Source organism: Loxodonta africana, chromosome 7 (assembly GCF_030014295.1).
Source record: "Loxodonta africana isolate mLoxAfr1 chromosome 7, mLoxAfr1.hap2, whole genome shotgun sequence".
NCBI classification, from domain to species: Eukaryota; Metazoa; Chordata; class Mammalia; order Proboscidea; family Elephantidae; genus Loxodonta; species Loxodonta africana.
In genome coordinates this window covers 85274049-85300571 of record NC_087348.1, presented here as the reverse complement: position 1 = coordinate 85300571, position 26523 = coordinate 85274049, and the positions used below count along the sequence as shown (strand labels likewise).

General features: G+C 40.4%; 1 pseudogene; it reads left to right on the top strand.

The window, feature by feature from the left end:
* Positions 1-8655: 8655 nt before the first annotated feature.
* Positions 8656-10625, top strand: LOC100670287 (olfactory receptor 52M1-like; annotated as a pseudogene).
* Positions 10626-26523: the final 15898 nt, after the last annotated feature.

Sequence of the window (26523 nt, the reverse complement as noted above, 5' to 3'; positions counted from 1 at the left end):
TATACACAGAAAACCCCAACGAATCCTCCAGAAAACTACTGAAACTAATAGATGAGTTTGGCAGAGTCTCAGGTTATAAGATAAACATACAAAAATCACTTGGATTCCTCTACATCAACAAAAAGAACATCAAAGAGGAAATAACCAAATCAATACCATTCACAGTAGCCCCCAAGAAGATAAAATACTTAGGAATAAATCTTACCAAGGATGTAAAAGACCTATACAAAGAAAACTACAAAGTTCTACTACAAGAAATTAAATAGGACATAGTTAAGTGGAAAAACATACCTTGCTCATGGATAGGAAGACTTAACATAGTAAAAATGTCTATTCTACCAAAAGCCATCTATACATACAATGCACTTCCGATCCAAATTCCAATGTCATTTTTTAAGGTGATAGAGAAATAAATCACCAGCTTCATATGGAAGGGAAAGAAGCCTCGGATAAGCAAAGCATTACTGAAAAAGAAGAAGAAAGTGGGAGGCCTCACCTTACCTGACTTCAGAACCTATTATACAGCCACAGTAGTCAAAACAGCCTGGTACTGGTACAACAACAGACACATAGACCAGTGGAAGAGAATTGAGAACCCAGATATAAATCCATCCACATATGAGCAGCTGATATTTGACAAAGGCCCAGTGTCAGTCAATTGGGGAAAAGATAGTCTTTTTAACAAATGGTGCTGGCATAACTGGATATCCATTTGCAAAAAAAGGAAACAGGACCCATACCTCACACCATGCACAAAAACTAACTCCAAGTGGATCAAAGACCTAAACATAAAGACTAAAACGATAAAGATCATGGAAGAAAAAATAGGGACGACCTTAGGAGCCCTAATACAAGGCATAAACAGAATACAAAACATTACCAAAAATGACGAAGAGAAACCAGATAACTGGGAGCTCCTGGAAATCAAACACCTATGCTCATCTAAAGACTTCACCAAAAGAGTAAAAAGACCACCTACAGATTGGGAAAGAATTTTCAGCTATGACATCTCCGACCAGCGCCTGATCACTAAAATCTATATGATTCTGTCAAAACTCAACCACAAAAAGACAAACAACCCAATCAAGAAGTGGGCAAAGGATATGAACACACACTTCACTAAAGAAGATATTCAGGCAGCTAACAGATACATGAGAAAATGCTCTCGATCATTAGCCATTAGAGAAATGCAAATTAAAACCATGATGAGATTCCATCTCACTCCAACAAGGCTGGCATTAATCCAAAAAACACAAAATAATAAATGTTGGAGAGGCTGCAGAGAGATTGGAACTCTTATACACTGCTGGAGGGAATGTAAAATGGTCCAACCACTTTGGAAATCTATCTGGCGTTATCTTAAACAGTTAGAAATAGAACTACCACACAACCCAGAAATCCCACTCCTCGGAATATACCCTAGAGAAATAAGAGCCTTCACACAAACAGATACATGCACACCCATGTTTATTGCAGCTCTGTTTACAATAGCAAAAAGCTGGAAGCAACCAAGGTGTCCATCAACAGATGAATGGTTAAATAAATTGTGGTATATTCACACAATGGAATACTACGCATCGATAAAGAACAGTGACGAATCTGTGAAACATTTCATAACATGGAGGAACCTGGAAGGCATTATGCTGAGCGAAATGAGTCAGAGGCAAAAGGACAAATATTGTATAAGACCACTATTATAAGATCTTGAGAAATAGTAGAAACTGAGAAGAACACATACTTTTGTGGTTGTGGGGGGGGAGGGAGGGAGGGTGGGAGAGGGTTTTTTACTGATTAGTTAGTAGATAAGAACTGCTTTAGGTGAAGGGAAGGACAATAGTCAATACTTGGAAGGTCAGCTCAACTGGACTGGACCAAAAGCAAAGAAGTTTCCGGGACAAAATGAATGCTTCAAAGGTCAGCGAAGCAAGGGCGGGGGTTTGGGGACCGTGGTTTGAGGGGACTTCTAAGTCAATTGGTAAAATAATTCTAGTATGAAACATTCTGCATCCCACTTTGAAATGTGGCATCTGGGGTCTTAAATGCTAACAAGCGGCCATCTAAGATGCATCAATTGGTTTCAACCCACCTGGAGCAAAGGAGAATGAAGAACACCAAGGTCACACGACAACTAAGAGCCCAAGAGACAGAAAGGGCCACATGAACCAGAGACCTACATCATCCTGAGACCAGAAGAACTAGTTGGTGCCCGGCCACAATCGATGACTGCCCTGACAGGGAGCACAACAGAGAACCCCTGAGGGAGCAGGAGATCAGTGGGATGCAGACCCCAAATTCTCATAAACAGACCATACTTAATGATCTGACTGAGACTAGAGGAATCCCGGTGGTCATGGTCCCCAAACCTTCTGTTGGCCCAGGACAAGAACCATCCCTGAAGACAAGTCATCAGACATGAAAGGGACTGGACAGTGGGTGGGAGAGAGATGCTGATGAAGAGTGAGCTAATTTTATCAGGTGGTCACTTAAGACTGTGTTGGCATCTCCTGTCTGGAGGGGGGATGGGAGGATGGAGAGAGTTGGAAGCTGTCAAAATTGTTACGAAAGGAGAGAGTGGAAGGGCTGACTCATTAGGGGGAGAGCAAGTGGGAGTACGGAGTAAGGTGTATATAAACTTATATGTGACAGTCTGACTTGATTTGTAAATGTTCACTTGAAGCTCAATAAAAGTTAATAAAAAAAAAAATTTAATGCCATCAAAACAAAACAAAACAAAAATAAAACCTTTAGGACAGAGTAGAACTGCCCCATAGAGTTTCCAAGCAGTGCCTGGCAGATTCGAACTACTGACCATTTAGGTTATCAGCCATAGCACTTAACCACTACGTCACCAGGGTTTCCACCAATACCATGAAGCTGGATGTTTTCCTGTGTTATAGACCCTGGTCTGCCATTGGTTGTTATCTCATCTTTGGTCCAGGACGCCCTCTTCTGGACAGTGTTAGAATGGACACTGATAATGTTTGCTTCTACCTCTCCTTTCTTGTTTCTCTTCTGGCTAATTTAATATGTTTAGAAGTACTAACTTTCTCCATTAGAGAACGTATTTCTTTAATGTTCTTATGCACCTCTTATATGTGTACTTATCCATAAATTGGAAAAAATGAAGAAAAAGTTGTTTAGAGAGTTGGTCCATAAAGTCAAATTATTGAGAGGAAAGGCCTTACTATAACCTTAAACAACAGGATTTGATTCAACAAGTGTATTGGTTTCTTGAATACTTATAAATTATTAACATTATGAAAAACAACCAGGTACAAAAAGAGACATATCTCACCTATTTAAGTTTATCAAAGGCAGAAACCATCAACTGGATGCAGTGAATAGTAAACTGAGTTTCAAAAGCTAGGTATGGATCTGTGTGGAAAGACCTTCCTCCTTTTTTCCACTTGGATGAGGGTATGGCACGTGCACAGGCATGGAAGCAAGCAAGAGTCCTGTTTATTTTGGCAACTACCAGCAATTTTACACAGAATGTAAACTTTAAGTTGGAGAGCAGGTAGAAAACTTCTGGAAGTTTCCAGGTTCTCCTGAGATTCCAAAGAAGTAGGTTCAGCTGAAAGGAGTACATGATAAACGGAGATTCTTTCTATATTGATTCTACTACATTAAGCCCTGTTCTGACCATATTGGTCCCTGGTCTAAAGGAATGGTTCAGGATATGTCTTCCAGGCTTAGGATAGAACTAATCCTGATAGCACAGAAATAACGCTGGAATGCTGTTGATAATGATGCTACTTACTAAACACCTGATGTGTTTCAGTCTTACTACTAGCCCCTTTACATACAGTATCTCAGTTAAACAACAACTCTCCAAAGGGATAGGTATTATCATTCCTGTTTTACATTTGAAGAAACAATTCTAATAGAGATGAAATAACTTGCTCAAGACCATGCAGTGAGTATGTAATTAAACTGGCTTTCAAACTCAAGCCTTTGGAGTTCCAAAAACCATGTCTTACTACATGTCCTGATGTTGATGTCCCACTGACTCATGAACATCCCATTAAGATACACTAAGAGATAAAATACATCGCCTCAGTTTTGCCTTCTCTCCTTCTTGAGGAATGAGATGTTAGGTTGTGAAGGAACTAGAGTTTGGAAAGATGTAAAGGATATGCAGTGTTCTATTCACAAGTCCATGAGTCCTTCCCATACAATACAAACCAGAGTATCTAATTTTTAAGGAACAATCATTGGTTGTCTTAAAGTTAATTCAGGACTCTTGACCATCATCTCTAAATGGTGTAAAGAGACCAAACTTTGTTAGAGATTTACAACCAGGCTGAGCTCTAGTCCTTTGTGTCTGATGCCCAAGCGGTTCTTCATCCCTTTCTTAGGAAGGTCTTTCTGATTTCTACTTGGTGCCCTCAAAATAGATACGAACCTCTGGGAGGTCGGTTATAAGAAAAAAGCACAGGGTCCAGACCCTAGGGATTATGACTAAATTAAAAGGTCTGTACTTTCCCTTAGTCCACTCTGGACTAACCCTGACATGCCAGAAATAGTTATGCTCAGTGTTAGATTTTGTGCCCAACCTTCTGGCACAAAGCCTGCTATTTTCTTTCTCTATTGAGGGATTTTTTTTTTTTTTTTAATTGAGGGAATTAGGGAGGTGGAGAGTCCAGATGAACTCCCTAGACTCCTGAGCAGAATGCTTATAAGTGCTTGGCCTTAGAAGCATTTTTGTAGCCCCAGGCACTTTCTCCATGACATTATCCAGCCCAGGTAAGGACATCTTATAAAGGGGAATCTATAAAAGGAGCAGCGGTCATCAGAAAGAATCCCCAGCCTATTAGGATGAACAGACCTGGGACTCTGGGGGAGCCCACTTTAGATCTTGCTCCTATATAAATCTAAGACAATCTTAGAAGGAATTCTCTTAGAAGTTAGAAAGGATGAAGTCCCCATAGATCTACAAGCAAGGAAGCTGAAGAGGCCTCTAGTTAACCGACGCCTAAAAAGCGCATCTAAAACACCTCCCAAACCAAAAAAACCAAACCCATTGCTGTCAAGTCGATTCCGACTCATAGCGACCCTATAGGACAGAGTAGAACTGCCTCATAGGGTTTCCAAGGAGCACCTCGTGGATTCAAACTGCCGACCTTTTGGTTAGCAGCCATAGCTCTTAACCACTATGCCACCAGGGTTTCCAAAACACCTCCAGGTTCTTCAAATAGGCACGATATTTTAAACTCATTCAACAAAGCAGGCACTGTGCTAACATAGAACTTAGAGTAGAGAACAAGACAGTATGAATCCTACTCTCGTGGAACTTATATTCTCCTTGGGGAAACATATATTAAGCAGGCAATTCAGACCATGATACATGTGCAGAGTAAGGGAGGGTGCTGAACACAGATGAATGGTCAAGGCAGACTTTTCTTGGATGAGCCAGGTGTGGAAGACAGGAAGATGGTGTGCCATTACAATCCCAAGAAAGAACAGGGCTCATTCTTGGAGACAAAAGAACATGGTGCAGTTGGGAAATGGAAAAATAGACTCTTTGGAAGGTAGTGAGCAGGGTGAGAGATGGCAAAAGCTGTGGGAAGTCATGGCATAGGTATTTGAAAAGAGAGCTAAGGTGGGAGTTGTTTTACAGTGGGTCTTTACACCCTTCCACTGCTGCCAAATAGGAGCTGAAGCAGCCTCCTTCAATTATATTTAAGGAGCTGCTTCTGACTAGGGAGATGTACATCAAGGAGATATTTGCACAGTGTTAGGATCTGAGGGCAGGAATGGGGCTCAGTTCCATCCACCTACATCTAGCAGCTGAAGCGCATCTCTTCAGTCCTGGGAGTCCTTTCCAGTTTTGTGACATTTTCCTGGAGATGGATGGGAAGAGGAAGAGATGAGATGGAAATGAAACATCCATCAGGAAAATGGCTCTGTCTATTGGCAGGTACAGGGAAAGAAAGCAAGGGAGAGGAAATCAAAATTAAATCCATCCTCTCCGGGGTTCCAGGCCAGTTGAGAGGACAGAGGAAATTGGCTTGGATCTAACAAAGGCTGTGATGGATCAGAGGACTGCTGGCCTACCAGAGAAATCACTTTCTCTAATGCCCATAATTAAGTAGGTATACATTTAGCCTCATCTGTACATTTGGGTCTTGTGAACTCTTCCTACAATGTGACCTCTCTGCCCAAACCTAGAAAGAGACCACTGGGTCTCAAATGGCATCAGAAGGGAAGATAGTGTGGAAACTATTTCAGTCGTTTAGCAGATGAAGAGGATAACTGATCATGGAGAATCATGGGAACAGAAGAAAAATCCATTTGGCAAGTCCTGCTGATCTTTGCACTGAAGGACTCTTTCCTTTCTGGAATAAAGCAAAATTATTATTCTCCATATGATTACTTCATTACATTTTGATTAGTATAACATCTTCCTCAAATTACAAGAGCCATTTGATTACAGGCAGAGGTGAGGTAGACAAGTTTCCTGTAATTGGAAATCCATAATCAGGGAAAAGACCATCCTGCCCTTGATTGTCATGCCACTATAGCTCTTTGACTTTAAAATTAGTTCTGTGAAGTTGTCACCTTTTAGATTATGTGTACCTCAAAGAATGTGGGCTGAGCAAGCAGTCAGCTTGGCAAAAAGCAATATTGGGTAAAGACGTATACTGATGGGGCCCTGTCTGATATACACATGAAAGGACAAATGGCACAGTCAAGGGGGCAATTGGAGAGGCTTTAACGGAAGGACTATCTACAGAGGCATGGGCAAAGTTAAGGAAACAATCAAAGGATGATGAAGCACCTGGGATGAACATGAGTGAGTAGCCACTACCTATCTCAGGCAAGGGAAGGTGTAGTTACCACAACACAGGAGGAGTCACTCTTCACGAGCAGCAGACTTTTGTAGAAAATGGCAGCAATAGAACTGGGGACTAAATGCCTGATATGTCTTTTCCACCTCTGTCATCTCCTGCTGTGCTTCACATTAGTTGAACTCAGCTGGAAACCAGAGAAAAACAGGAATATGGGTGATGTAGCCTGTAAAAGTCAGCTTTCGGGGCACAGAGCAAGGACCTAGAAGGGCAAATGGAGAGTAACCAGCACAGAGGACAAGGAAGCCAAGTCAGGCTTCCACCAGCTAAGCCTCCCACCCGACCTCGCCTGGTCTTTTCTACTACAGGCTGGATCTTGTGCAGTCCTTTCTTTCCCAGTCCCAATGATTCAGCCTTTTTATCTTCCCTTTTTACATCTCCCACCAAAGGTCTTTCTATATCCATTTGTAGTAGTCAGTGAGAATCTTAAGATGGAAAGGGAGCCCAGCTCGTGGAGAGAAATTCTGAGGGATAAAGTCACTACAGCAGGCTTACATGGGGAGTCATTCTCCCCCACCATGGCACCCTACAGAAATAGATATTCCAAAGTTCTTTGAGGTTTACTGAATGTATTTTTGGTTTTACACATTAGCCTCAACAATTGAATAATGAGAGCTAACACTTAGTGTTACCTTGTATCAGGCATTGCATTCTCATTTAATCCCACGACCAAAAAAAGAAAAAAAAATTAGTTGTAGTCTAGAGCAGTTACGTTTTTTGTGAAGTGAGGCTAGTTGTATTTGGCTAATGGGATAAAGCAATTTGCCTAACCTCCCCTCCCCCATTGCCAGGATCTGAAACTAGAGAATTCCAGAGCCCAAACTAATGACTACTCTGTTATACTCAACCTAATTAGGTTTCAAACGTAGAAGAGAAAGCTACTTATGTACTCCTGCCCTCATTTACATTCCCACAATATACTTAGGAGCATATGCTGGTGTGATCTTTTACATGCCGAAAAAACAAATAAAAACCTGTTTGTGTCTTTTCTCTAATATGCATCCCCTTCTAGCTGGTTGCTCTGGATCCTGAGTAAGCAAGGTCATTTCTTCTTTGACCAAATATGTATCTCCTAGGCTTCATGCCACTCTGCACTGAATGTCTCTCCTTTCCTGCTGGGCGTGGACCTCTCCATTTCTAGAATCTTACCTTCATACTGAACCTCCATGAAGAGAGAAGATCCTTGTGAGATACTGCTTTTGGGTAACAGACATGCATAAACTGAGCTCCAGTCATCAGCTTTAGCCTTTCAGAAATCACCTTGATGTTGGCTGGTGAAGTCCTATCTTCACCAACCCACACCTCTACCTTGAGATTTTTGTCTGCAGTTTAGACATTATTTCAGCTCATCCAATAGCTAATACTGGCCCTAAGCTTAACCTTTGATTTACCATAGAGTCTACATAGCATCCAAGAGTCCTTTTGACCCTGTTATCTCTCAGATTCAGTGTGTCCCCTTTTCCCTCCAGGAGCCCACACTCTGACACCTTCCAATACAATGGTGAGAGCCACCTCATAGCCTACCTGTGGAGGTAAATAACCAAATAGGTATCTGTCTGCCTTAGGTTAATTCACTCATTGATGCAAGAATGTTATTTCTCGAGGGCCATACTACAAAAAGATACTTATCCATTTATTCATTCAAATATTTATTTTGGCTTGTGCTTGGGAAATTTTGTGGACATTTCAGAAATCCTGGTTGCATAGTGGTTAAGTCCTATGGCTACTAACCAAAGGTTCAGCAGTTCGAATCCACCAGGCGCTCCTTGGAAGCTCTATGGGGCAGTTCTACTCTGTTCTATAGGGTTACTATGAGTGGGAATTGACTCGATGGCAACGGGTTCGGTTTTCTGATTTTTTTATAACGTAGTAATTTACACTATGCTATTATTTTATTATTTTATTTTTGCAATTACTACCAAGAAAGTAAGGCTCATTGCATAATATCTTAACTATCCAATAATCCTATTCTTTATTATAGGACCTAACAGTAAAATATGCTTCTCTTTTATTTCTAGAGAAAAAAAAGTTCTGCTGCATTTTTGGGCATAAGTGAGAACATTCATTTGCGTATACCCATGCTCACTTTTCATAATATCTGTTGGGCACCCAGCTCCTTCCAGCTCACTGGCATCCCAGGGCTGGAGTCTCAGCACCTCTGGCTCTCCATTCCTTTTGGCTCCATGTACCTGGTAGCTGTAGTGGGGAATGTGACCATTCTGGCAGTGGTAAGGGTGGAGTGCAGCTTGCAACAGCCCATGTACTTTTTCCTGTGCATGTTGGCTGTCATTGACTTGGTTCTGTCCACTTCTACTATGCCTAAATTACTGGGAATCTTCTGGTTTGATGCTGGTGACATTGGTCTGGCTGCCTGCTTGGCCCAAATGTTCCTCATCCGCTGCTTCGACACTGTCGAGTCAGGCATCTTCCTTGCCATGGCTTTTGATCGCTATGTGGCCATCTGCGACCCCTTACATCATACCACAGTGCTTACCCATAAGGTGGTGGGTCGTCTGGGACTGGCTGCCCTCCTTCGTGGGGTACTCTACATTGGACCCTTGCCTCTGATGATCCGTCTGCAGCTGCCCATTTACAAGTCCCGGATAATCTCCCACTCCTACTGTGAACATATGGCTGTAGTTACTTTGGCGTGTGGTGACAGCAGGGTCAACAATGTCTATGGGCTGAGCATTGGTTTCTGGTGCTAATCCTGGACTCAGCAGCCATTGCTGCCTCCTGTGTAATGATTTTCAGGGCTGTGATGGGGCTAGCCACCCCTGAGGCCAGGCTTAAAACCCTGGGGACATGCGGTTCTCACATCTGTGCCATCCTGATCTTCTATGTTCCCATCGCTGTTTCTTCTCTCATTCACCGGTTTGGTCACCATGTGTCTCCTCCAATCCACACCCTGCTGGCCAACTTCTATCTTCTCATTCCTCCAATCCTCAATCCTATTGTCTATGCTGTCCATACCAAGCAGATCCGAGAGAGGCTTCTCCAAATCCTGAAGAGAGAGATGAGGAACAGATGACTGTTGCTTCCTTCTTCCTTTCCAAAAATGCTCATGGAGAAGAAGGCTGTTACATCTTTATTTAGAAAGAAGCCTGCTTCTCCATTTGGGAACTTCTCAAGCAGTCTGAGATGTTAGGCCCTGTGGTCTCAAATTTTTTGTAGTTCCAAAGGAATGGTAAGAGAGAGTGTACAATTCTCATTTCTATGAATGGAAGATTATATCTAATCTTTTTATGATTAAAGGATATTTGAGCCCCAAGGGAGGTAAATCAACAAAAATGATAGCAACATCAATAACACAAATAACAGCTAATGTTCGATATAAAATCCCTGGTGGCACAGTGGCTAAGTGCTTGGCTGTTAAGCAAAAAGGTCAGAGATTCAAACCCACCAGCCACACCAGGGGAGAAAGATTTACAGCCTTGGAAACCCTATGGGGCAGTTCTACTGTGTCCTACAGGGTCGTCATGAGTTGGAATTGAATTGATGGTAATGGGTTTGGTTTTTTGGTTTGATACAAATATGTATATATACATAATTGCATACTTCTTATGAATATCCTGACATCTTGTGAGGTAGGTATTATTGTGCATATTTTATACATCAGGAAATAGAACAATCTTGATTTATAAGCTGCATAAAAAGTTGTTTATGCTGCCTAGCTTGAACGCTTTGGTTGAAGTTTATTAGTATTTTTAACCTGATAATGTATTATACTTTCTACTTAGAGTCTGTTTTCTGTGCATATTTTAATAAGCAAATTCTAAAAACTGATCATTTCATGGAAGTGGCCTTGGCTGAGAAACTTACAAGTTAAGCTTTTAGCAACTGGAATGTGGCTAAAACTGCTTGTACTAATAATTCTAGATAAATATTGAGCTGTATGCCTAGCAAGGTATGACGATACCAATCATGAAAATAGAAAGTGGCCTAGAAAAAAATATCAGCTCAATGAAGGGAAATGAGACAAGATGACTATATCTGAAAATTGCCCTTGTTGTGTTTTCCTGCAGGCCTGCTCCCACCAAGCAGCCTGAAGGATGTGAGGGCTCCGTGGAAAGGAAAACCTTCCCCTTCCCATAGAAATCCCCTCTGAACCCTGATCCATCTGTAGGACCCTTGTTCATGATGTACTGTGTTCCTAAAATGGATCAGCTCAAAATAAGGTAAAGTTCCAAATTCTAGAATTTATGGAAACTAACATTGACTTTACTACCCAGATTAATTATTTGCTCAATACCGAAAAAAAAATGGTTAATTGACATAAAGCACTTAAGGTTGATTGAAAGCTACTGATGTAACTCTCACAATCACGCCTTAAGGTAGTAATGATAGTAATCCCACTTTGCAGGTGAGGAAACTGAGATTTCTAGAAGTGGTAAGAAACAGTCCAAGGTCATTCAGCTTATAAGAGATAAAGCCAGGAGGCAGGAATTAAGCCCAATTTTGTTTGTTTTTAACCCTGAGGCTCCTACCCTCTCTGATCTTCTTTTTCCTTGGCTGTGAAAGAGGGCTTCCAACTTTCAGTGGACAGAACAGGAAAGAGCTCTGTAGCATGTCCAGGCTGTGGTGCAAGCAGCCCTGCTACTTAGGCCTTAGGATCCAGCGGAATGAGGTCCTGGAGGTGTCCATGATGAGGAAAGGATGGACCTTATGGAAAAGCCCCAGTGGAAGAATCACTATGTGAGCACCTGGTATTTTGGAACAAGGTTATGTCATCTACAGCAGAAAACTGACAACTTTTGAGAAATAGCTCCTGGTGTTTTATCAGGCCCTAATAGAGACAAAAAGAGCCCTGGTGGCACAGTGGTTAAGCACTAAGCTGCTAACTGAAAGGTTGGCGATTGGAACCTACCAGCCACTCCATGGGATAAAGATGTGGCAGTCTGCTTCTGTAAAGATTACTGCCTTGGAAACCCTATGGGGCAGTTCTACTCTGTCCTACAGGGTCGCTTCGACTCGATGGCACTGGGTTGGTTTTGGTTAAGTTGAAATTGACTTGACAGCAACGGGTAGTAGAAACAGAACATTTGGTCATGGGGAATGAAGTGATCATGCATCCTGCCCAGTATGAGTTGGGTTCTGTCAGACCCACCAAATCATAAAATTAGGCCTAGCATCTGTCATTGTAATATGGAAATTGTTCATCTAGGATCAAATATAGTAGGACCGGAGGACCCTAAGTAAGTTCCATAAACAGGTAGCCTTGACTCTCATGTCAACCATGCCATTTGTGTAGTTCTCCTTCTCCAGATCACATCAATGGACACATGAAATGGTCCCATACAACCAACTAAAGGAGGAGAAAGCCAGAGCTTGACTTATAGATGAGTTGGCTAAGTATGACCTAAAATGGACGGCAGTTGCTTTGTAGCCAAATAAAGGAATGGCATTGAAAGAGCAGAGAAGTAAAGACTTCCTGATGGGTGGAACTGCAAGTACTACACCTGATCATTCACTTTCTGTGAAAGAAAAAATGGCCCAAGGTGAGAATATAAATTCCTGGGCAGTGGCCAGTGGTCTGCTATCTTGTCAGTGGCCTAGAAAGAAAAAGACTGGAACATCAGAAGCAAGGAGTTCTGGGGTAGAGACAAATGGATAGACATATCCGAGTGGGCCCAGGTTGTGAACATTTTTGTATCACCCAAAATCAACTGCCACAAAACAGGTATTGAGCGACTAAGCAGACAAATGATTCTGCTAGTTGACATTAGCTAGCCTTCATTGGTTGTCACCTTAGAATTGGCATAATGGATACCCGAGTAGAGTAGGAGAAATGGAGACTAACATGTAAGATCCAACTGACTGAGGCTGACTAGTTACTGCTGCCTCTTATATCCAGTCTATCAGCAATAAACTCCTGTGCAGAACCCCAGATCTGATACTATTCCTCCAGGAGGCACTTGGTGGTCTACTTTACATTGGGCTGCTTCTCTCCTGGCAAGGCCAGTGGTTCATAGTGATACATACTTATTGGTGTGTGTTTGCCTTTCTTGCCCACATAGCCTTGGCCAGCATCATTCTTTTAGGGTCTACTGCATAGTTGGGCATGGCTAATCTACAGGCATGAATCCCACATGACACAGCATCTGACCAGGGGACCAGTTTAAAACAGCAAAGGATGTTCACAGGATAGGGCTCATGACAACAGGATCCACTGATAGTACCACATACCTCACCAAGCAGAAGTTGACCTCACAGACATCCCTCCCAACCCCTACCAACCAGTTAACCTTACATGTCCAATTCCATCATGACATCTTCTTGAAGAAACCGTTCTAATGCAATTATGAAGAGAGTCTTACCGCAAAATGTTCAATTTTATTCCCCTAATTTTTTTTTTAAAAGTTAGTCCCTGTTGGAAGAGTTAATACCTCTTACAAATATAGAGCCCTTTGAGGTCTTTTTTCATATGACTCTCTCAAAGCTATTTAAAAAGAAACAAAAAACCATGTAAATGAAGCTCAGCAATGCTTTCTCTTCCTCATTCCAGGACAGAATACAAGAGGGCAGTTCTAGTGCAGATATGAATGTGAAGGATTTAGCTTCATTGAAGTGCCCTTTGAAACTGAATTCAAGGTGTAGCCTAAAGGTACAGTAGGTCCGTTGACATTACCATAGGCATTCCACAAAACTAAGAATGTCCCAGGGCAGAAAAACACAGCTATAAGACAGCCTCTTGGACTGCTCTGGACTAGCAGACTGACACTGCTATAGCCCAGGTTCCTCAATTTTCCTCTGCAGCATCTTATTTTTATATCAAATATGATTATGGGTAGAGAACCGCCTCCCAACTCTTGGACCCAGAAAACAGATGGGAAAAGAGAGGGCATAAGGGATATATGACTGACTGCAAATACTCCTAGTGGAGCTTCAGGATAGAGGTTATGTTTAGTCACTCAAATGAGTTTTAATTATAATGAGGATTACCAGCCTGAGTTGTTAGGACCCCTATCCTGTGTGGTAGTTCCTCTACACAGCCTTCAAAATTTATCTACACTCAGCAAGATAACTTACTAAGAGAAGGGCCTGTTCATAAGTCAAGCTAGAAAAAAATATCACTATGTGCATGGAAGATAATTGGATTCCTACCTTAATCCATATATAGAAATTAACTCTGGAAGTATTAAGGACTTAAATGTGAAGCAAAACTTTAGAACTCTTGTTTCCCATTTAAGTCCTTTATACTTCTAGTTAATTTCTATATGTCGATTAAGGTAGGAATGCAATTATGGGTAAATAAATTTTAGGCCTTGGGTTAAACAGAGATTTTTAAAACCAAACAAAGCTGTCTACTCTGAGGAAAGTTAGAAAATTTGACTAAGTCAGATTTTCTTCCAGAAGTGCCTTAAAATGAAAAGTTACAAATGGAAAGAGATTCATGATATAAACAAAGGATCGGCACCAAGAAGGTCTAAGGAATTCCTGTAAAATCAGTAAGAAAAGCCCAAGTACCAAGAGAAAACTGGATAAAAAGACACAGTTCTCTCATAGAAAAGGAAACATTTTCAAACATACACAGGAAGAGATGTTCATCATATTTAGTGATCAGAGAAATACAAATCAAAACCACAATGAGATCATTTTAGACCCTTTACTTTTCAGAAAAGATCTGACACGTTTTAGAGAGGATGTTAGTTCACAGCTTCTCTTATGGTACAAAATCAATACCATGACTTTGGATGAAAGTTTGGCCTTGTCTCTGAAACCTGAATATTTGTATTCCCTGCAATTTAGGTTTTACTCTAAGTATGCCAACAGAAAGCTTACAACAGGAAACATGTATGAGTATTCATAGCAGCACTTTCATAATAGCAAAGCCCTAGGAACAACCCAAACACCCATTGATAAGAAAATGAATAAGCTAAAATATTGTCACATAATGGATTATCAGCAACACACACACACACACATCTTCAAATATGTGAAGAAATACGGAAAGGTTACACAGCACGATACACCTTTTTAAAGTTAAAAAAAAAACAAAAACAAAAATCACTCAGTTCTAGTTTAGGAATACATTTTAGACAAATGAAAAACATGGTTCTTTCGCTACACCTTTCCTAAGTCAGAGCTTGATTCGTTTGAACTACGATAAGAACAGACCAGCCTTGTAAAGATTATCAACGTGGGAGTTTGGCCTATTTCCATGGCGTTTCCTTGTTGTTTTTACTGCTACCACTGGCTTCCTACATCATCTGAAATTGAACTGTACTTTAGTCTATGTTTGGAGCCCTGGAGGCACAGTGGTTGAGGGCTATGTGGTGCGCTACAGCTGCTAAGCAGAAAGTGGACAGTTCAAATCTACCAGCTCCTTGGAAACCCTACGGAGCAGTTCTACTCTGTCCTATAGGGTTGCTAGGAGTTGGAATTGACTTGACAGCTAGGAGTTTTTTTTATCTTCCCGGTCTGTGTTTACATAAGGTGTTCAAGACTAACAACAACAAGAATTCTCTGTGGTGCAATAATGGTAGAAGATTAGGCAGACTGGATGTTGTCTCTGTTTCTTTTTTGCCCTTGAACTATTTTGTACAGACTAGCTGGCATTCCTCTTAGGTATCACATATATTTTGGGCATCTTACTGGCCAAAGAGTTTTTAGCAGACAGCATTTTAAAGACACTCAGGAACATCATGAAGTCAAAACTCTCTAGATAAATTTATCTTCCTGTCCAGGTTATAAAGCTAGACTTCGGGGGAGTTTTCTTAGCAGGAATGACCTCTAGCCATGTAATTTCCTCTGTAGGAAGCTGTGTCATTGAGCAGTTAGTTTCAGATAGGGAACAGAGTTGAGAAGAAAAAAATGCCAGTTAGGATGCTGAATAGAATTGTCAGCTAGACACTACAAGGCCTTAGTATCCTAACTGTAGAATGCTAGTTAAATGTCTGGGTATCTCATCCAGATTCTCTCAGATATTGACTTAAAACCAGAATTTCTCTCCCAGACTATTCAAGAGTCTCAACTATAGGAAATCCTTTCCAGCTTGAAATGAGGCTTGCTAAGTTATTTCCCAAGGATGATTGATCTTATCTGATATTAGAAAATCTTCCACAGTTGATCCAGTATTCCACAGTGCCCCATTTTATTCTTCATACTGAATTGCAAGGAATTGTTGGAAATATCGTTGTAATTGGGTCACTTGTTTAATGATCGTACTCTGTTTCTTCCACAGTATTAAGCAGAAATTCCTTGCCAGGAGCTATGAATATTCATGGTTTGTATAATATTCTGGATGTTGCATAAGAACAAATTTGTGACTTGTATCTAGTTCCTCTTTGTTTTCCGGACACAATATCTGTATTCAGAGACTCAGGAATGATATAGGGTAGGTCCATGTTTAATTGGAGCTCACAGAAAAATATCACCCTCACTGAGTTAGTTTTCTGGTTTGGGAAAAAAAAAAAACAACCAACAATTGGAGTTATTTTGGCTGACTCCCAACCTGGCTGAATGTATAATCCAGGCTTTCGAAGATGCTACAAAAATGACAAATTGAAATGTAATCTTGAGGTGCAACATTCTTCTCCCAAAGACGTGTATTGCTGATTGCCTCCAGGTTACTTAGAAATTGTGGAAGTGTAAACAAAGTGCCTCCCATGAGGACTTAACATCCATGTTACCATCTGTACTCCTTAGGAATACACACAATGCATTTATATACATCAGAGTTACAGGTCTTATACACTGTGCAATACAGACTACACCAGACAGCTCGCTGGCCATTGAATTTTGAGAATAGTAATGAATGCTTAAGAGAACTGGGAAGAGAAAAAGAAATGAAATCTTTCAGATTTAGTAAAGTATTATAGTTCATACACCAGTGTTAACCAAGCCAACTAAAGTAGACAAAAGGACTTTTTAATATTCCAAATACATAAAGGAAAGAATATTGAATATACCCTGGACTGCCAAAAGAACGAACAAAGCTGTCTTAGAAGAAGTACAACCAGAATGCTCCTTAGAAGCAACAATGGCGAGACGGCATCTTACATACTTTGGACATGTTGTCAGGAGGGATCAGTCCCTGGAGAAGGACATCATGCTTGGCAGAGTATAGGGTCAGCGGAAAAGAGGAAAACCCTCAACTAGGTGGATTGACACAGTGGCTGCAACAATGAGCTCAAGCATAACAACGATTGTAAGGATGGCTCAGGACCAGGCAGTGTTTCGTTCTGTTGTGCATAGGGTGGCTATGAGTCGGAACCAACTCGATGGCATCTAACAACAACAACAACAAAAGGAAAAGCTATATGCTTAGTTTGTCTGAAAACCTAAATTATTTGCAAGAAATATTCTGTAGTTGGCTTTTATTTTGGTCAATTTTCAGCTCGTGTGGCACTAGTAAATTTACAATGGAATCTTCGCTTTAAGCATTTTTAAAAGTAAGCAAAGCCTATTAGAGGTGGTGGCAGTGAGGCTTAAGTCTTTGTTGCCTAATTATACTTCAAAATACTACTGTATAATGAAGATACATGTTATAGTTCTTTCCATTTCCTTAGTAATGTTTCTATCTCTAACCTATTGCTATCGAATCAAATCTGACTCATAGAGACGTTATAGGACAGAGGAGAACTGCCCTGTAGGGTTTTCAAGGAGCAGCTGGAGAATTTGAACTGTCGTCCTTTTGGTTAACAACCAAGCTCTTAAGCACTGAGCCACCAGAGCTCCAAGAATTATTGATAGAAATTTGCAATTAAAAAAAAAATTAAATGTGACTCCTAGGCCTCAATTGTTCTCTTGACAGAAAACTAGTAATTAATTTAAAAGAAAAAGATTTCCTAATTCAAAAAGAAACTTCTACTTTAGCTGCATTCTTCACTACAGAGAAAAGTTTAAAAAATAAAAAAAAAAATTAAAACCATGTCCATAATGTAGGGTATGCTTAAGTATCCTCACACCTTTTTGGACTGTGTTCCCTGCTATTTGTTTTTCTAAAGGAAAATAAAAATATGTTAAGATGTAGCCCCTGTATTACTTGGCTGTGACTGTAAATGTTTCAAGAGAAAGTTCATGCGTACATAATTTGAATCCATCCAGAGCAGGAGATCCAGAACTTGGCTGAGCAGAGTTACTTAAGGAACTTATTCAAAGTAAAAATTCTTAGCCCTACTGAGATGGCTTCAGTGAGTAGGGATGAAGTTTAGAAAAATCTATGTGCTGAATGTATACAGAGGAGCCCTGGTGACTCAATGGGTAAGTGCTGGGCTGCTAACAGAAAGGTTGGCAGTTTGAACCCACCAGCCGCTCCTCAGGAGAAAAGACCTGGTGATCTGCTCCTGTAAAGATTACAGCCTAGGAAACCCTGTGGGGCAGTTCTACTCTGTCCTATACGTCCTATAGGGTTGTTATGAGTCGGATGTGACTCGTTGGCACACAACAGCAGCTTTGTAAACCAATTAAGTTGGAATCTCCAGTGACAGGGTCCAAACATCAAGTTTTGCTTTTTAATGCTCTCTGGGTGATTTCAATGTACAGCCAAGGTCCATAACCACTGCCTTAATCACTCACGGGTTTTAGACATCGTCTTTGTGCAAATTGAAGATGATTCCCAAATCTTTCCCTTTGATCCAGACCTCCCCATTAACATCAGGCCAGTATATCCAGCTGACTCTGGACTACCACAGAGTCAATATTTATAGAGAACTAATTACACCACGTGTCATGGGTTGAGGGTTTTACAATTCACCATCTCATTTAATCCCTGTGGGGTGGCTATTTTCATACCTCTTTTACAGGTAAAGGAGCCCAGGTGGTGCAGTGGTTGAAAGCTTGGCTGCTAACCAAAAAGTTAGCAGTTTGAATCCACCAGCCATTCCTTGGAAACCCTATGGGACAGTTCTACTCTGTCGTATAGGGTTTTTATAAGTTGGAATTGACTCAACGGCAATTTTTTTTTTTTTAATAGGTGAAAAACTGAGTCTTTTTGATATTAAATAACTCATTCAAAATTAAACGTGATAACCAGCCAAGTACAGATAAACATGACTTGCTTGCTGATCACTATATTGTTGTCCATGGTACTTCCCAGTAGTTCACTAAACAGAATCACTTACTTTGAAAGATAGCATGACCTAGAGAGTAAGATTCAGACTAATTTGGGGACTTAAGGAAATGAGAAGGAGAGCTAGAATTCACAAAAAGTATAGGCAATCCTGGGAAAGGGTGTCACAGAATATGAGCACAATTCTAGGGGTGGGGGGTCCAAGGCCGAAGCATTTCTCTGATGTGGCATGAAAAGCCCTTCTCCACTATAGACCTCCATTTCCCAAACTACATGATAAAGGCTTTGAACTAATGCCAAAGTTATTGTTATGGATTGAATTGTGCCCCTCAAAAAGATATGCTGGAATCCTAACCCTTATACCTGTGAATGTGACCTTGTTAGGGAAAACATGGTTTTTCTTTGCAGATGTTATCAGTTAAGGAGGTCACCCTGGAGAAGGGTTGTCCTAATACCCTCTGAGTGTTGTCTTAAAAAAGGGGAGGACAGAGAGATAGGGGCGCACATGCAGAAGATGTCGTGTGAAGATAAATCAAGGACTGCTGGCAGCCACCAGAAGGTAGGAGAGAAGTACAGAACAGTTCTTTTCTCAAAGCCCCCAGAAGGAATCCACATGACCAATACCCTGATCTGGACTTCAGCCTCCAGAACTGTGAGACAGTAAATTTATGTTTTTTTAAAGCTATTCACTTTGCGGTATTTTATTTTGCTATGGCAGACCGAGGAAACTAAGATAGTTACCTACTAGCACTGTTTTGCTTCTTTGTTAAGATTCTCTAATTCCCTAGAGATGAATAAAAGTGAAAAGTAATTCAACGGCAGCATTGAATCATTGTGAGTTCAATTCGTCATTTCATAAAAAAAATGAGAAGCAGGTGCTCAAGCATCTCTGACGTATGAAGAACTCTCCTGGGTACAGATGAAAGGTATATAGGGGAGGATAGAAAAGCTCTGATGGACACCCAAATGACATACCTACTGCACAATATAAGATGTATGCAAAAACTTCACAATTCATTTTATGTGCATAACATCCTGAACTCCAATTAAGATAATAATAGTATAGGGAAAAAATTGTATACCAATTCACTTATGACAAAAGGAACAAAATCTTTAAAAAATAAAAATCAGCAAATAAAAACCAAACATGTAATAATAATAAAGAATAACCAAGAGGCTCTAGTCAGAAAAAAAAAAAAGAAAAAAACTAGGTTAAAATTAGGTCATTTCTTAATGTAATTCATTTTTTAAACTTATTTTTGTTGTTGAGAATACACACAGTAGAACATTCAACAATTTGTACAAGTACAACTCAGTCACACTGATTACATTCTTTGAGTTGTACAACCATTCTCACCTTCCTTTTCTGAGTTATTCCTCCTCCACCAACATAAACTCACTGCCTCCTAAGTTTCCCATCTAGTCTTTGGAGTTGCTGTTGTCAATTTGATCCCATATAGATAGATCTTAAAAGAGCACAATGCTCTAGGCAGACATTCTTTACTAGCTAGGCTAAACTACTGTTTGGTTTCAAGAAGACTTCAGGGGATGTTTTTGGTTTAAGCTTTAATGGTTATCTCAGGGCAATAGTTCCAGGGAACTATCCAGCCTCCATGGATTCCTTGAGAATTGAAATTCTGTTCTGCATTTTCCCCCTTATGATCAGGATTCTTCTAAAGAAACTTTGATTAAAATGTTCATTAATGGTAACTAGGCACCATCTAGTTCTTCTGGTCTCATGGCAAAGGAGGCAGTTGTTCATGGAGGCAATTAGCCACACATTCCAATTCCTCCTCCTATTTCTGACTCTCCTTCTTTCTCTGTTGCTCCAGGCAAATAGAGACCAATTGTTGTACCTTGGATGGCCCAGGCACTATGCAATGAACTAGGAGACAGAACAGAAACACCAAATATGTTACTAGGCCAATTAACTGGGATGTCCCATGAAGCTGTGACCCTAAACCTCCAAACCAAGGAACAAAATCCCATGAGGTGTTTGGTTGTACGTAATTAATTTGTAAAGTATCTTGGTCAGTCATGGATGAGAAATAAGATATCTCATATGTGCTGTAATACATATAGAAGTATATGTAATATATGGTTATATTAAACCCATGATTTTTTTACCCTACAAAGCAAAAACTTATCAGAGTTTGGGTGCCCACCCAGAGAAGCAGTGGAAGCAGCATATTGCAGAAGGGCTCCTACTGGGGTCACAGCTGCCAGGGACACTGCTAGCAATAGTTAGAATGTCCCTGGATCTGCCCTTTTAGATTGAGGCATTATGTTTCTGCTCGAGAAAAAAAATAAAAATAAACACAAATTCCACGTTTAATAATTCTGTGTATTCTTTAAGGGAATGTTTACAAAGATCAGATCCTCTGGCTTCTTGAATCAAACTCATTGTCAACAAGGTAACATCCCTATTCAAGCCTAAAAAGTAGAATTAGTGCCCAGGGATTCCCAAATAATATTTCTGCTTCCGGTTTCTTTCATTCTTGAAAGAACATTTCCTTTCAATTACATTAATATAATTAATGCAGCGTTAGTACTTGTTGAACTTATCCAACAAATATTTAACTGTGTACTACATGCCAGGAATTGAGCTGAGGAAAAGGGGGGAAACAGACGCAGTGCCTGCCTGCATCAATGTACATTCTAGAGTGGAAGGTTAAAGACAGTAAACAGACTATTTTCACCCAAGTTCCCCCAGGAGGGAAAACCTGAATCAAAAACTTATATACTATTACTTTGTTAAGGGATATAATCCAAGGAAGCACGAGTGAGGAAAGGGGAGTGAGACAAAGGTGTTTTACCAAAATTGCCACCATTTTTGTAACGAGTGTAACAATGCTCATCATCCTGGCACCTTCCTGTCAGAGGGAATATGAACAATGTCATCCTAGAAAAATCTGTCTAAGAAGAGGAGGGGGAAAGGATTTATCTGATGGCTCCCATTTCCCATTCATAAAGACCGGCTGCATCAGGGGCAAACTGACGCTACTTCTGTGTTGCTCACGCATAGGCGTTAAGCAAGTTCCACAGCAACTTAGGATTTCATGTTAACAAGGAAGCTTAGAGGTGACAGGTGAGGGATAAATGACGTAGGCATGGGGTGAAGAACTGCTTGGTAGTGCCTGCATGAGGCTGACCATACTCCACACAGAGAAGTTGCCACATCAGAGGACTGAATGAAATAAGTAGACAGAGGTCAAGGAGATAGGTGAGGATAAGAGGCTCCAAAGTGGTGTATAAAAAGTGATGGATATATTCCACCCCTTGCACCATGTATATCTACTCATGCTCTCTGTTATATCTAGGTTCCATACCAGAATATGTGACATGTATTTTTGTAAAAACGAGATGCCTTCACTTTATCCCAGAAAAGGGAAGTACAAGTTCAGTCATTCATGGGTTTACTTTTAAAATAGTGACTGGCTAGCGCAATCTGTACAATAGTTTGAGGCCAGAGAATAAGTGAACTAAGCTATAATCTCTCCTGTTGCAGTTGGTTTTAAGGTTGTATTTGATATTCATCTTCTCTTCACTACCCATTGTAGTGTTTTCTAACTCTTTTCTAACTTTTGACTAGTCCAGGTTGCTTGCATGCTGGGTATGCTAGATTTTTATTCCCAAGGAGTCTAAACTGTTACCTGCCTTGCCCTTGTCAGGCCATGGTTGCTTCATTTACCCATTCATCATTACCAGTGAACATAGAAACACAAAGACATGCTGATTAATCCCCTGGGTTCCAGATATATTTATCCCTCCCTCCATTCTGCAGCAGCAACATTAGCTCATCATCGTAAAAAGGGTAAATTAAGTTTATCAGTAGAGAGACATATTTTAACCTGCTAGTATATTGGCTGCTAACTGAAAGGTAAGAGGTCTGAATTTACCAGCCTCTTGGAGGGAAAAAAGACCTGGTGATCTGCTCCTGTAAAGATTGCCCAGGAAACCCTATGGGGCAGTTCTACTGTGTCCTATAGGGTTGCTATTGGTTAGAATAAACTCGGTGGCACACAACAACAACAACAGCCTATTGGCACAAAGAGCCCAAAAAGACCAAATGGTAATTTCAACTTCAAGTTCAGTAGAACATTTACTAGGACTCTGGCAGAAGAATTTCTCCCTGTGAACTAAGACCTCTGTGAACTCAGACCTCTGTGAACTCAACAAAGACTAAGACTGCAAGGGTAGGAAATTTAAATTCCAAAGTTGGGTCACTGTGAGTGATGAGGAGAGAAGCCAATCATATTCCCATCCCTTGGTTTCTGGGACATGAGTTCTAGTTATTGGGGACACAGTTGTATGTGTTGGCTGTTAGTTTACAGCATACACTTCATTCTGGAGGTTTGTACTCTCATCTCATTTCTTTCAGGCCCCTTACAAACTATCCAAGCCATATGCCACTACTCAGGAGTTCTATGATCAGATCCAGAACCAACTCAGAATAAAGACACTCACAACCAACATTAGTGGACTTTTCATTCATTTTAGTGAACTTTTCATTCATTTTAGTGAACTTTTCCTACCCCTAAATAAGTACCTTTTAATCTAGCAATAGAAAAAGAAAAGGGAAGCATATTACCCAGCATGACAAAGACTCTCTTGCTCCATCTGTGCACAGGACAGCTTAGACACTTTAGGCAACAGTCTTCTAAGCTGGTTCCTTTGACAGGTATAAACAGAAAAATCAAAGGCAAACCTGTGTGGTAATATCATCAGGCATGACAAGCTTTTAAAGTCTTGACAAGCTTTTTCAAGTCTTAACAGCTGTCTCATTCCTCTTAAAAGTAAGAGAATTGTTTAATGTTAAACAAAACAAGCAGAATTATACATTTGGCATTTTATCTTTCTTACTTAGCCTCCCTAAATTTAGATTATTCAATCTGATCTACTATGCTTAAGTAGCAAAATTATTTGAAGGGACAACTATTTCCTGAAATAACTTCACATGAGAAAAGCAAAACAAACAAGCCAATAAACAAAACAAAGACCAAACATGGCTTGCTCATTTAATGAGCTGTTTACAAAAGAACTTCAATTTAGTTATTTTCCCCTGATATTAAAAGGAAGAAAAATATTACATGATGTTCAGTTGAGAAAAATGATCCCCAAATTTTGAATGTCAAACATATCCCTTCAATAAAAAGTTGAGCTAAATTAAGATATTTGTCAACTGATAGTGGTTGCTTTGAAAATCATGTAATTATCCTTGAAAAAATGATTATTTTTAATTCTAAATCCCCCACTAACTCTTTGGCTGTGACAATTATGCTTCGATACGGCATCAAGTTGATTTGTGTAGTGTGAGATTCATTAGTACCGTTCACTAAATATTTTGCCCGCTTCTAGACACATGGTAGTATTGCATTTCTTGGCAGGCCACATGATCAGTTCTGCCCAATGTTGTGAGCAGAAGTGACATGTGCTGCTTCTAGGTCAAGTGTTCAATTTCCAATATGAGACACTCCAGAGCTCTCCTTCCACGTTGCCATTGAATGTTCCAGATAGTGGCTAATCTGTCAGCATGGGTAGAGAAGTGAGAATGACAATGTTGGAGCAGAGCCTCAGCCACGAATAAGAGGCACAGGAATGAGAACTAAATCTTTGTTTCAAGCCATGGAGATTTTGGAGTAGTTTATTACCACAATATAATCTAACCTGTCCTAAGTAATAAATGTTGGGAGGAAGAGTTCCCTCCAACCAGCACCAGCTGTCAGTGGGGAATTTCTTCAAGAATGTAGTAAACAGATATACAAATTCATCAGTTGGGTCATTGGGAGCGGTGTAAGTGTGGCTAATCAAACAACTTTCACTCCTTAATTCTTATACCTATAGATTCTATCTAATTGGGACAGAACACCTTATGATTGTCATTAGGGTGGTATCAGTGACATCTGCATCCTGTAGGATATCAACATATCCTCTGAGGTTTTATTACCCAACTCTGAGGGACTGAGGGCTCTGTTAAGGGAATAAACCCAAAAACTTTTCCTGATTATAGTATGGACTCCTGTATTGTTGCTACCATGCTTATAATTACAATTTTCTTTTTTTTCTTTGATTGCACTTTAAGTGAAAGTTTACAAACCAAGTCAGTCTCTCATATAAAAACTTACACCTTGCTATATACTCCTAGTTGCTCTCCCTCTAATGAGACAGCATACTCCTTCCCTCCACTCTCTGTTCTCGTGTCCATTCGGCCGTCTTCTGACCCCCTCTGTCTTCTCATCTCCCCTCCAGACAGGAGCTTCTCACATAGTCTCATGTGCCTACTTGATCCAAGATGCTCACTCTTCATCAGTATCATTTTCTATTCCATAGTCCAGTCCAATTCCTACCTGAATAGTTGGCTTTGGGAATGGTTCCTGTCTTGGGCTAACAGAAGGTCTGGGGACCATGACCTCTGGGGTCTTTCTAGTCTCAGTCAGACTATTAAGTCTGATCTTTTCACAAGAATTTGGGGTCTTCATCCCATTGGTCTCCTGCTCCCTCAGGGGTTCTCTGTTGTGTTCCCTGTCAGGACAGTCACCCATTGTAGCCAGGCACCACCTAGTTATTCTGGTCTCAGGATGATGTAGTCTCTGGTTTATGTGGCCCTTTCTGTCTCTTTGGCTCATAATTACCTAGTGTCTTTGGTGTTCTTCATTTTCCTTTGGTCCAGGTGGGTTGAGACCAATTGAGACATCTTAGACCGTCACTTTCTAGTGTTTAAGACCCCAGATGCCACTCTCCAAGTGGGATGCAGAGTGTTTTCTTAATAGATTTTATTATACCAATTGACCTAGATGTCCCCTGAAACCATGGTCCCCAAACCCCCGCCCATGCTACGCTGAGTTTGGAAGCTTTCAGGAAACTTCTTTGCTTTTGGTTTAGTCCAGTTGTGCTGACCTCTCCCGTATTGTGTGTTGTCTCTCCCTTCACCTAAAATAGTTCTTATCTGCTATCTAATTAGGGAAAATCCCTCTCCCTCCTTCCCTCCTCCCTCTTGTAACCATCAAAGAATATTTTCTTCTCTGTTGAAACTGTTTCCCCAGTTCTTATAATAGTGGTCTTATACAATATTTGTCCTTTTGCAACTAATTTCACTCAGCATAATGCCTTCCAGATGCCCCCATGGTATGAAATGTTTCATGGACTCCTCATTGTTCTTTATCGATGCGTAGTATTCCATTGTGTGAACATACCGTAATTTATTCATCCATTCAAGGAAGCACCTTGGTTGCTTCCATCTTTTTGCTATTGTAAACAGTGCTGCAATGAACATGGGTGTACATATATCTGTTTGTGTAAAGGCTCTTATTTCTCTAGGATATATTCCAAGGATTGGGATTGCTGGATTGTATGGTAGCTCTATTTCTAGCTTTTTAAGGAAGCGCCAAATTGATTTCCAAAGTGGTTGTACCATTTTACATTCCCATCAGCAGTGTATAAGTGTCCCAATCGCTCCACAACCTCTCCAGCATTTATTGTTTTGTGTTTTGGATTAATGCCAGTCTTGTTGGAGTGAGATGGAATCTCATTGTAGTTTTGATTTGCATTTCTCTAATGGCTAATGATTGTGAGCATTTCCTCATGTATCTGTTAGCTACCTGAATGTCTTCTTTAGTGAAATGCCTGTGCATATCCTTTGCCCATTTTTTAATTGGGTTA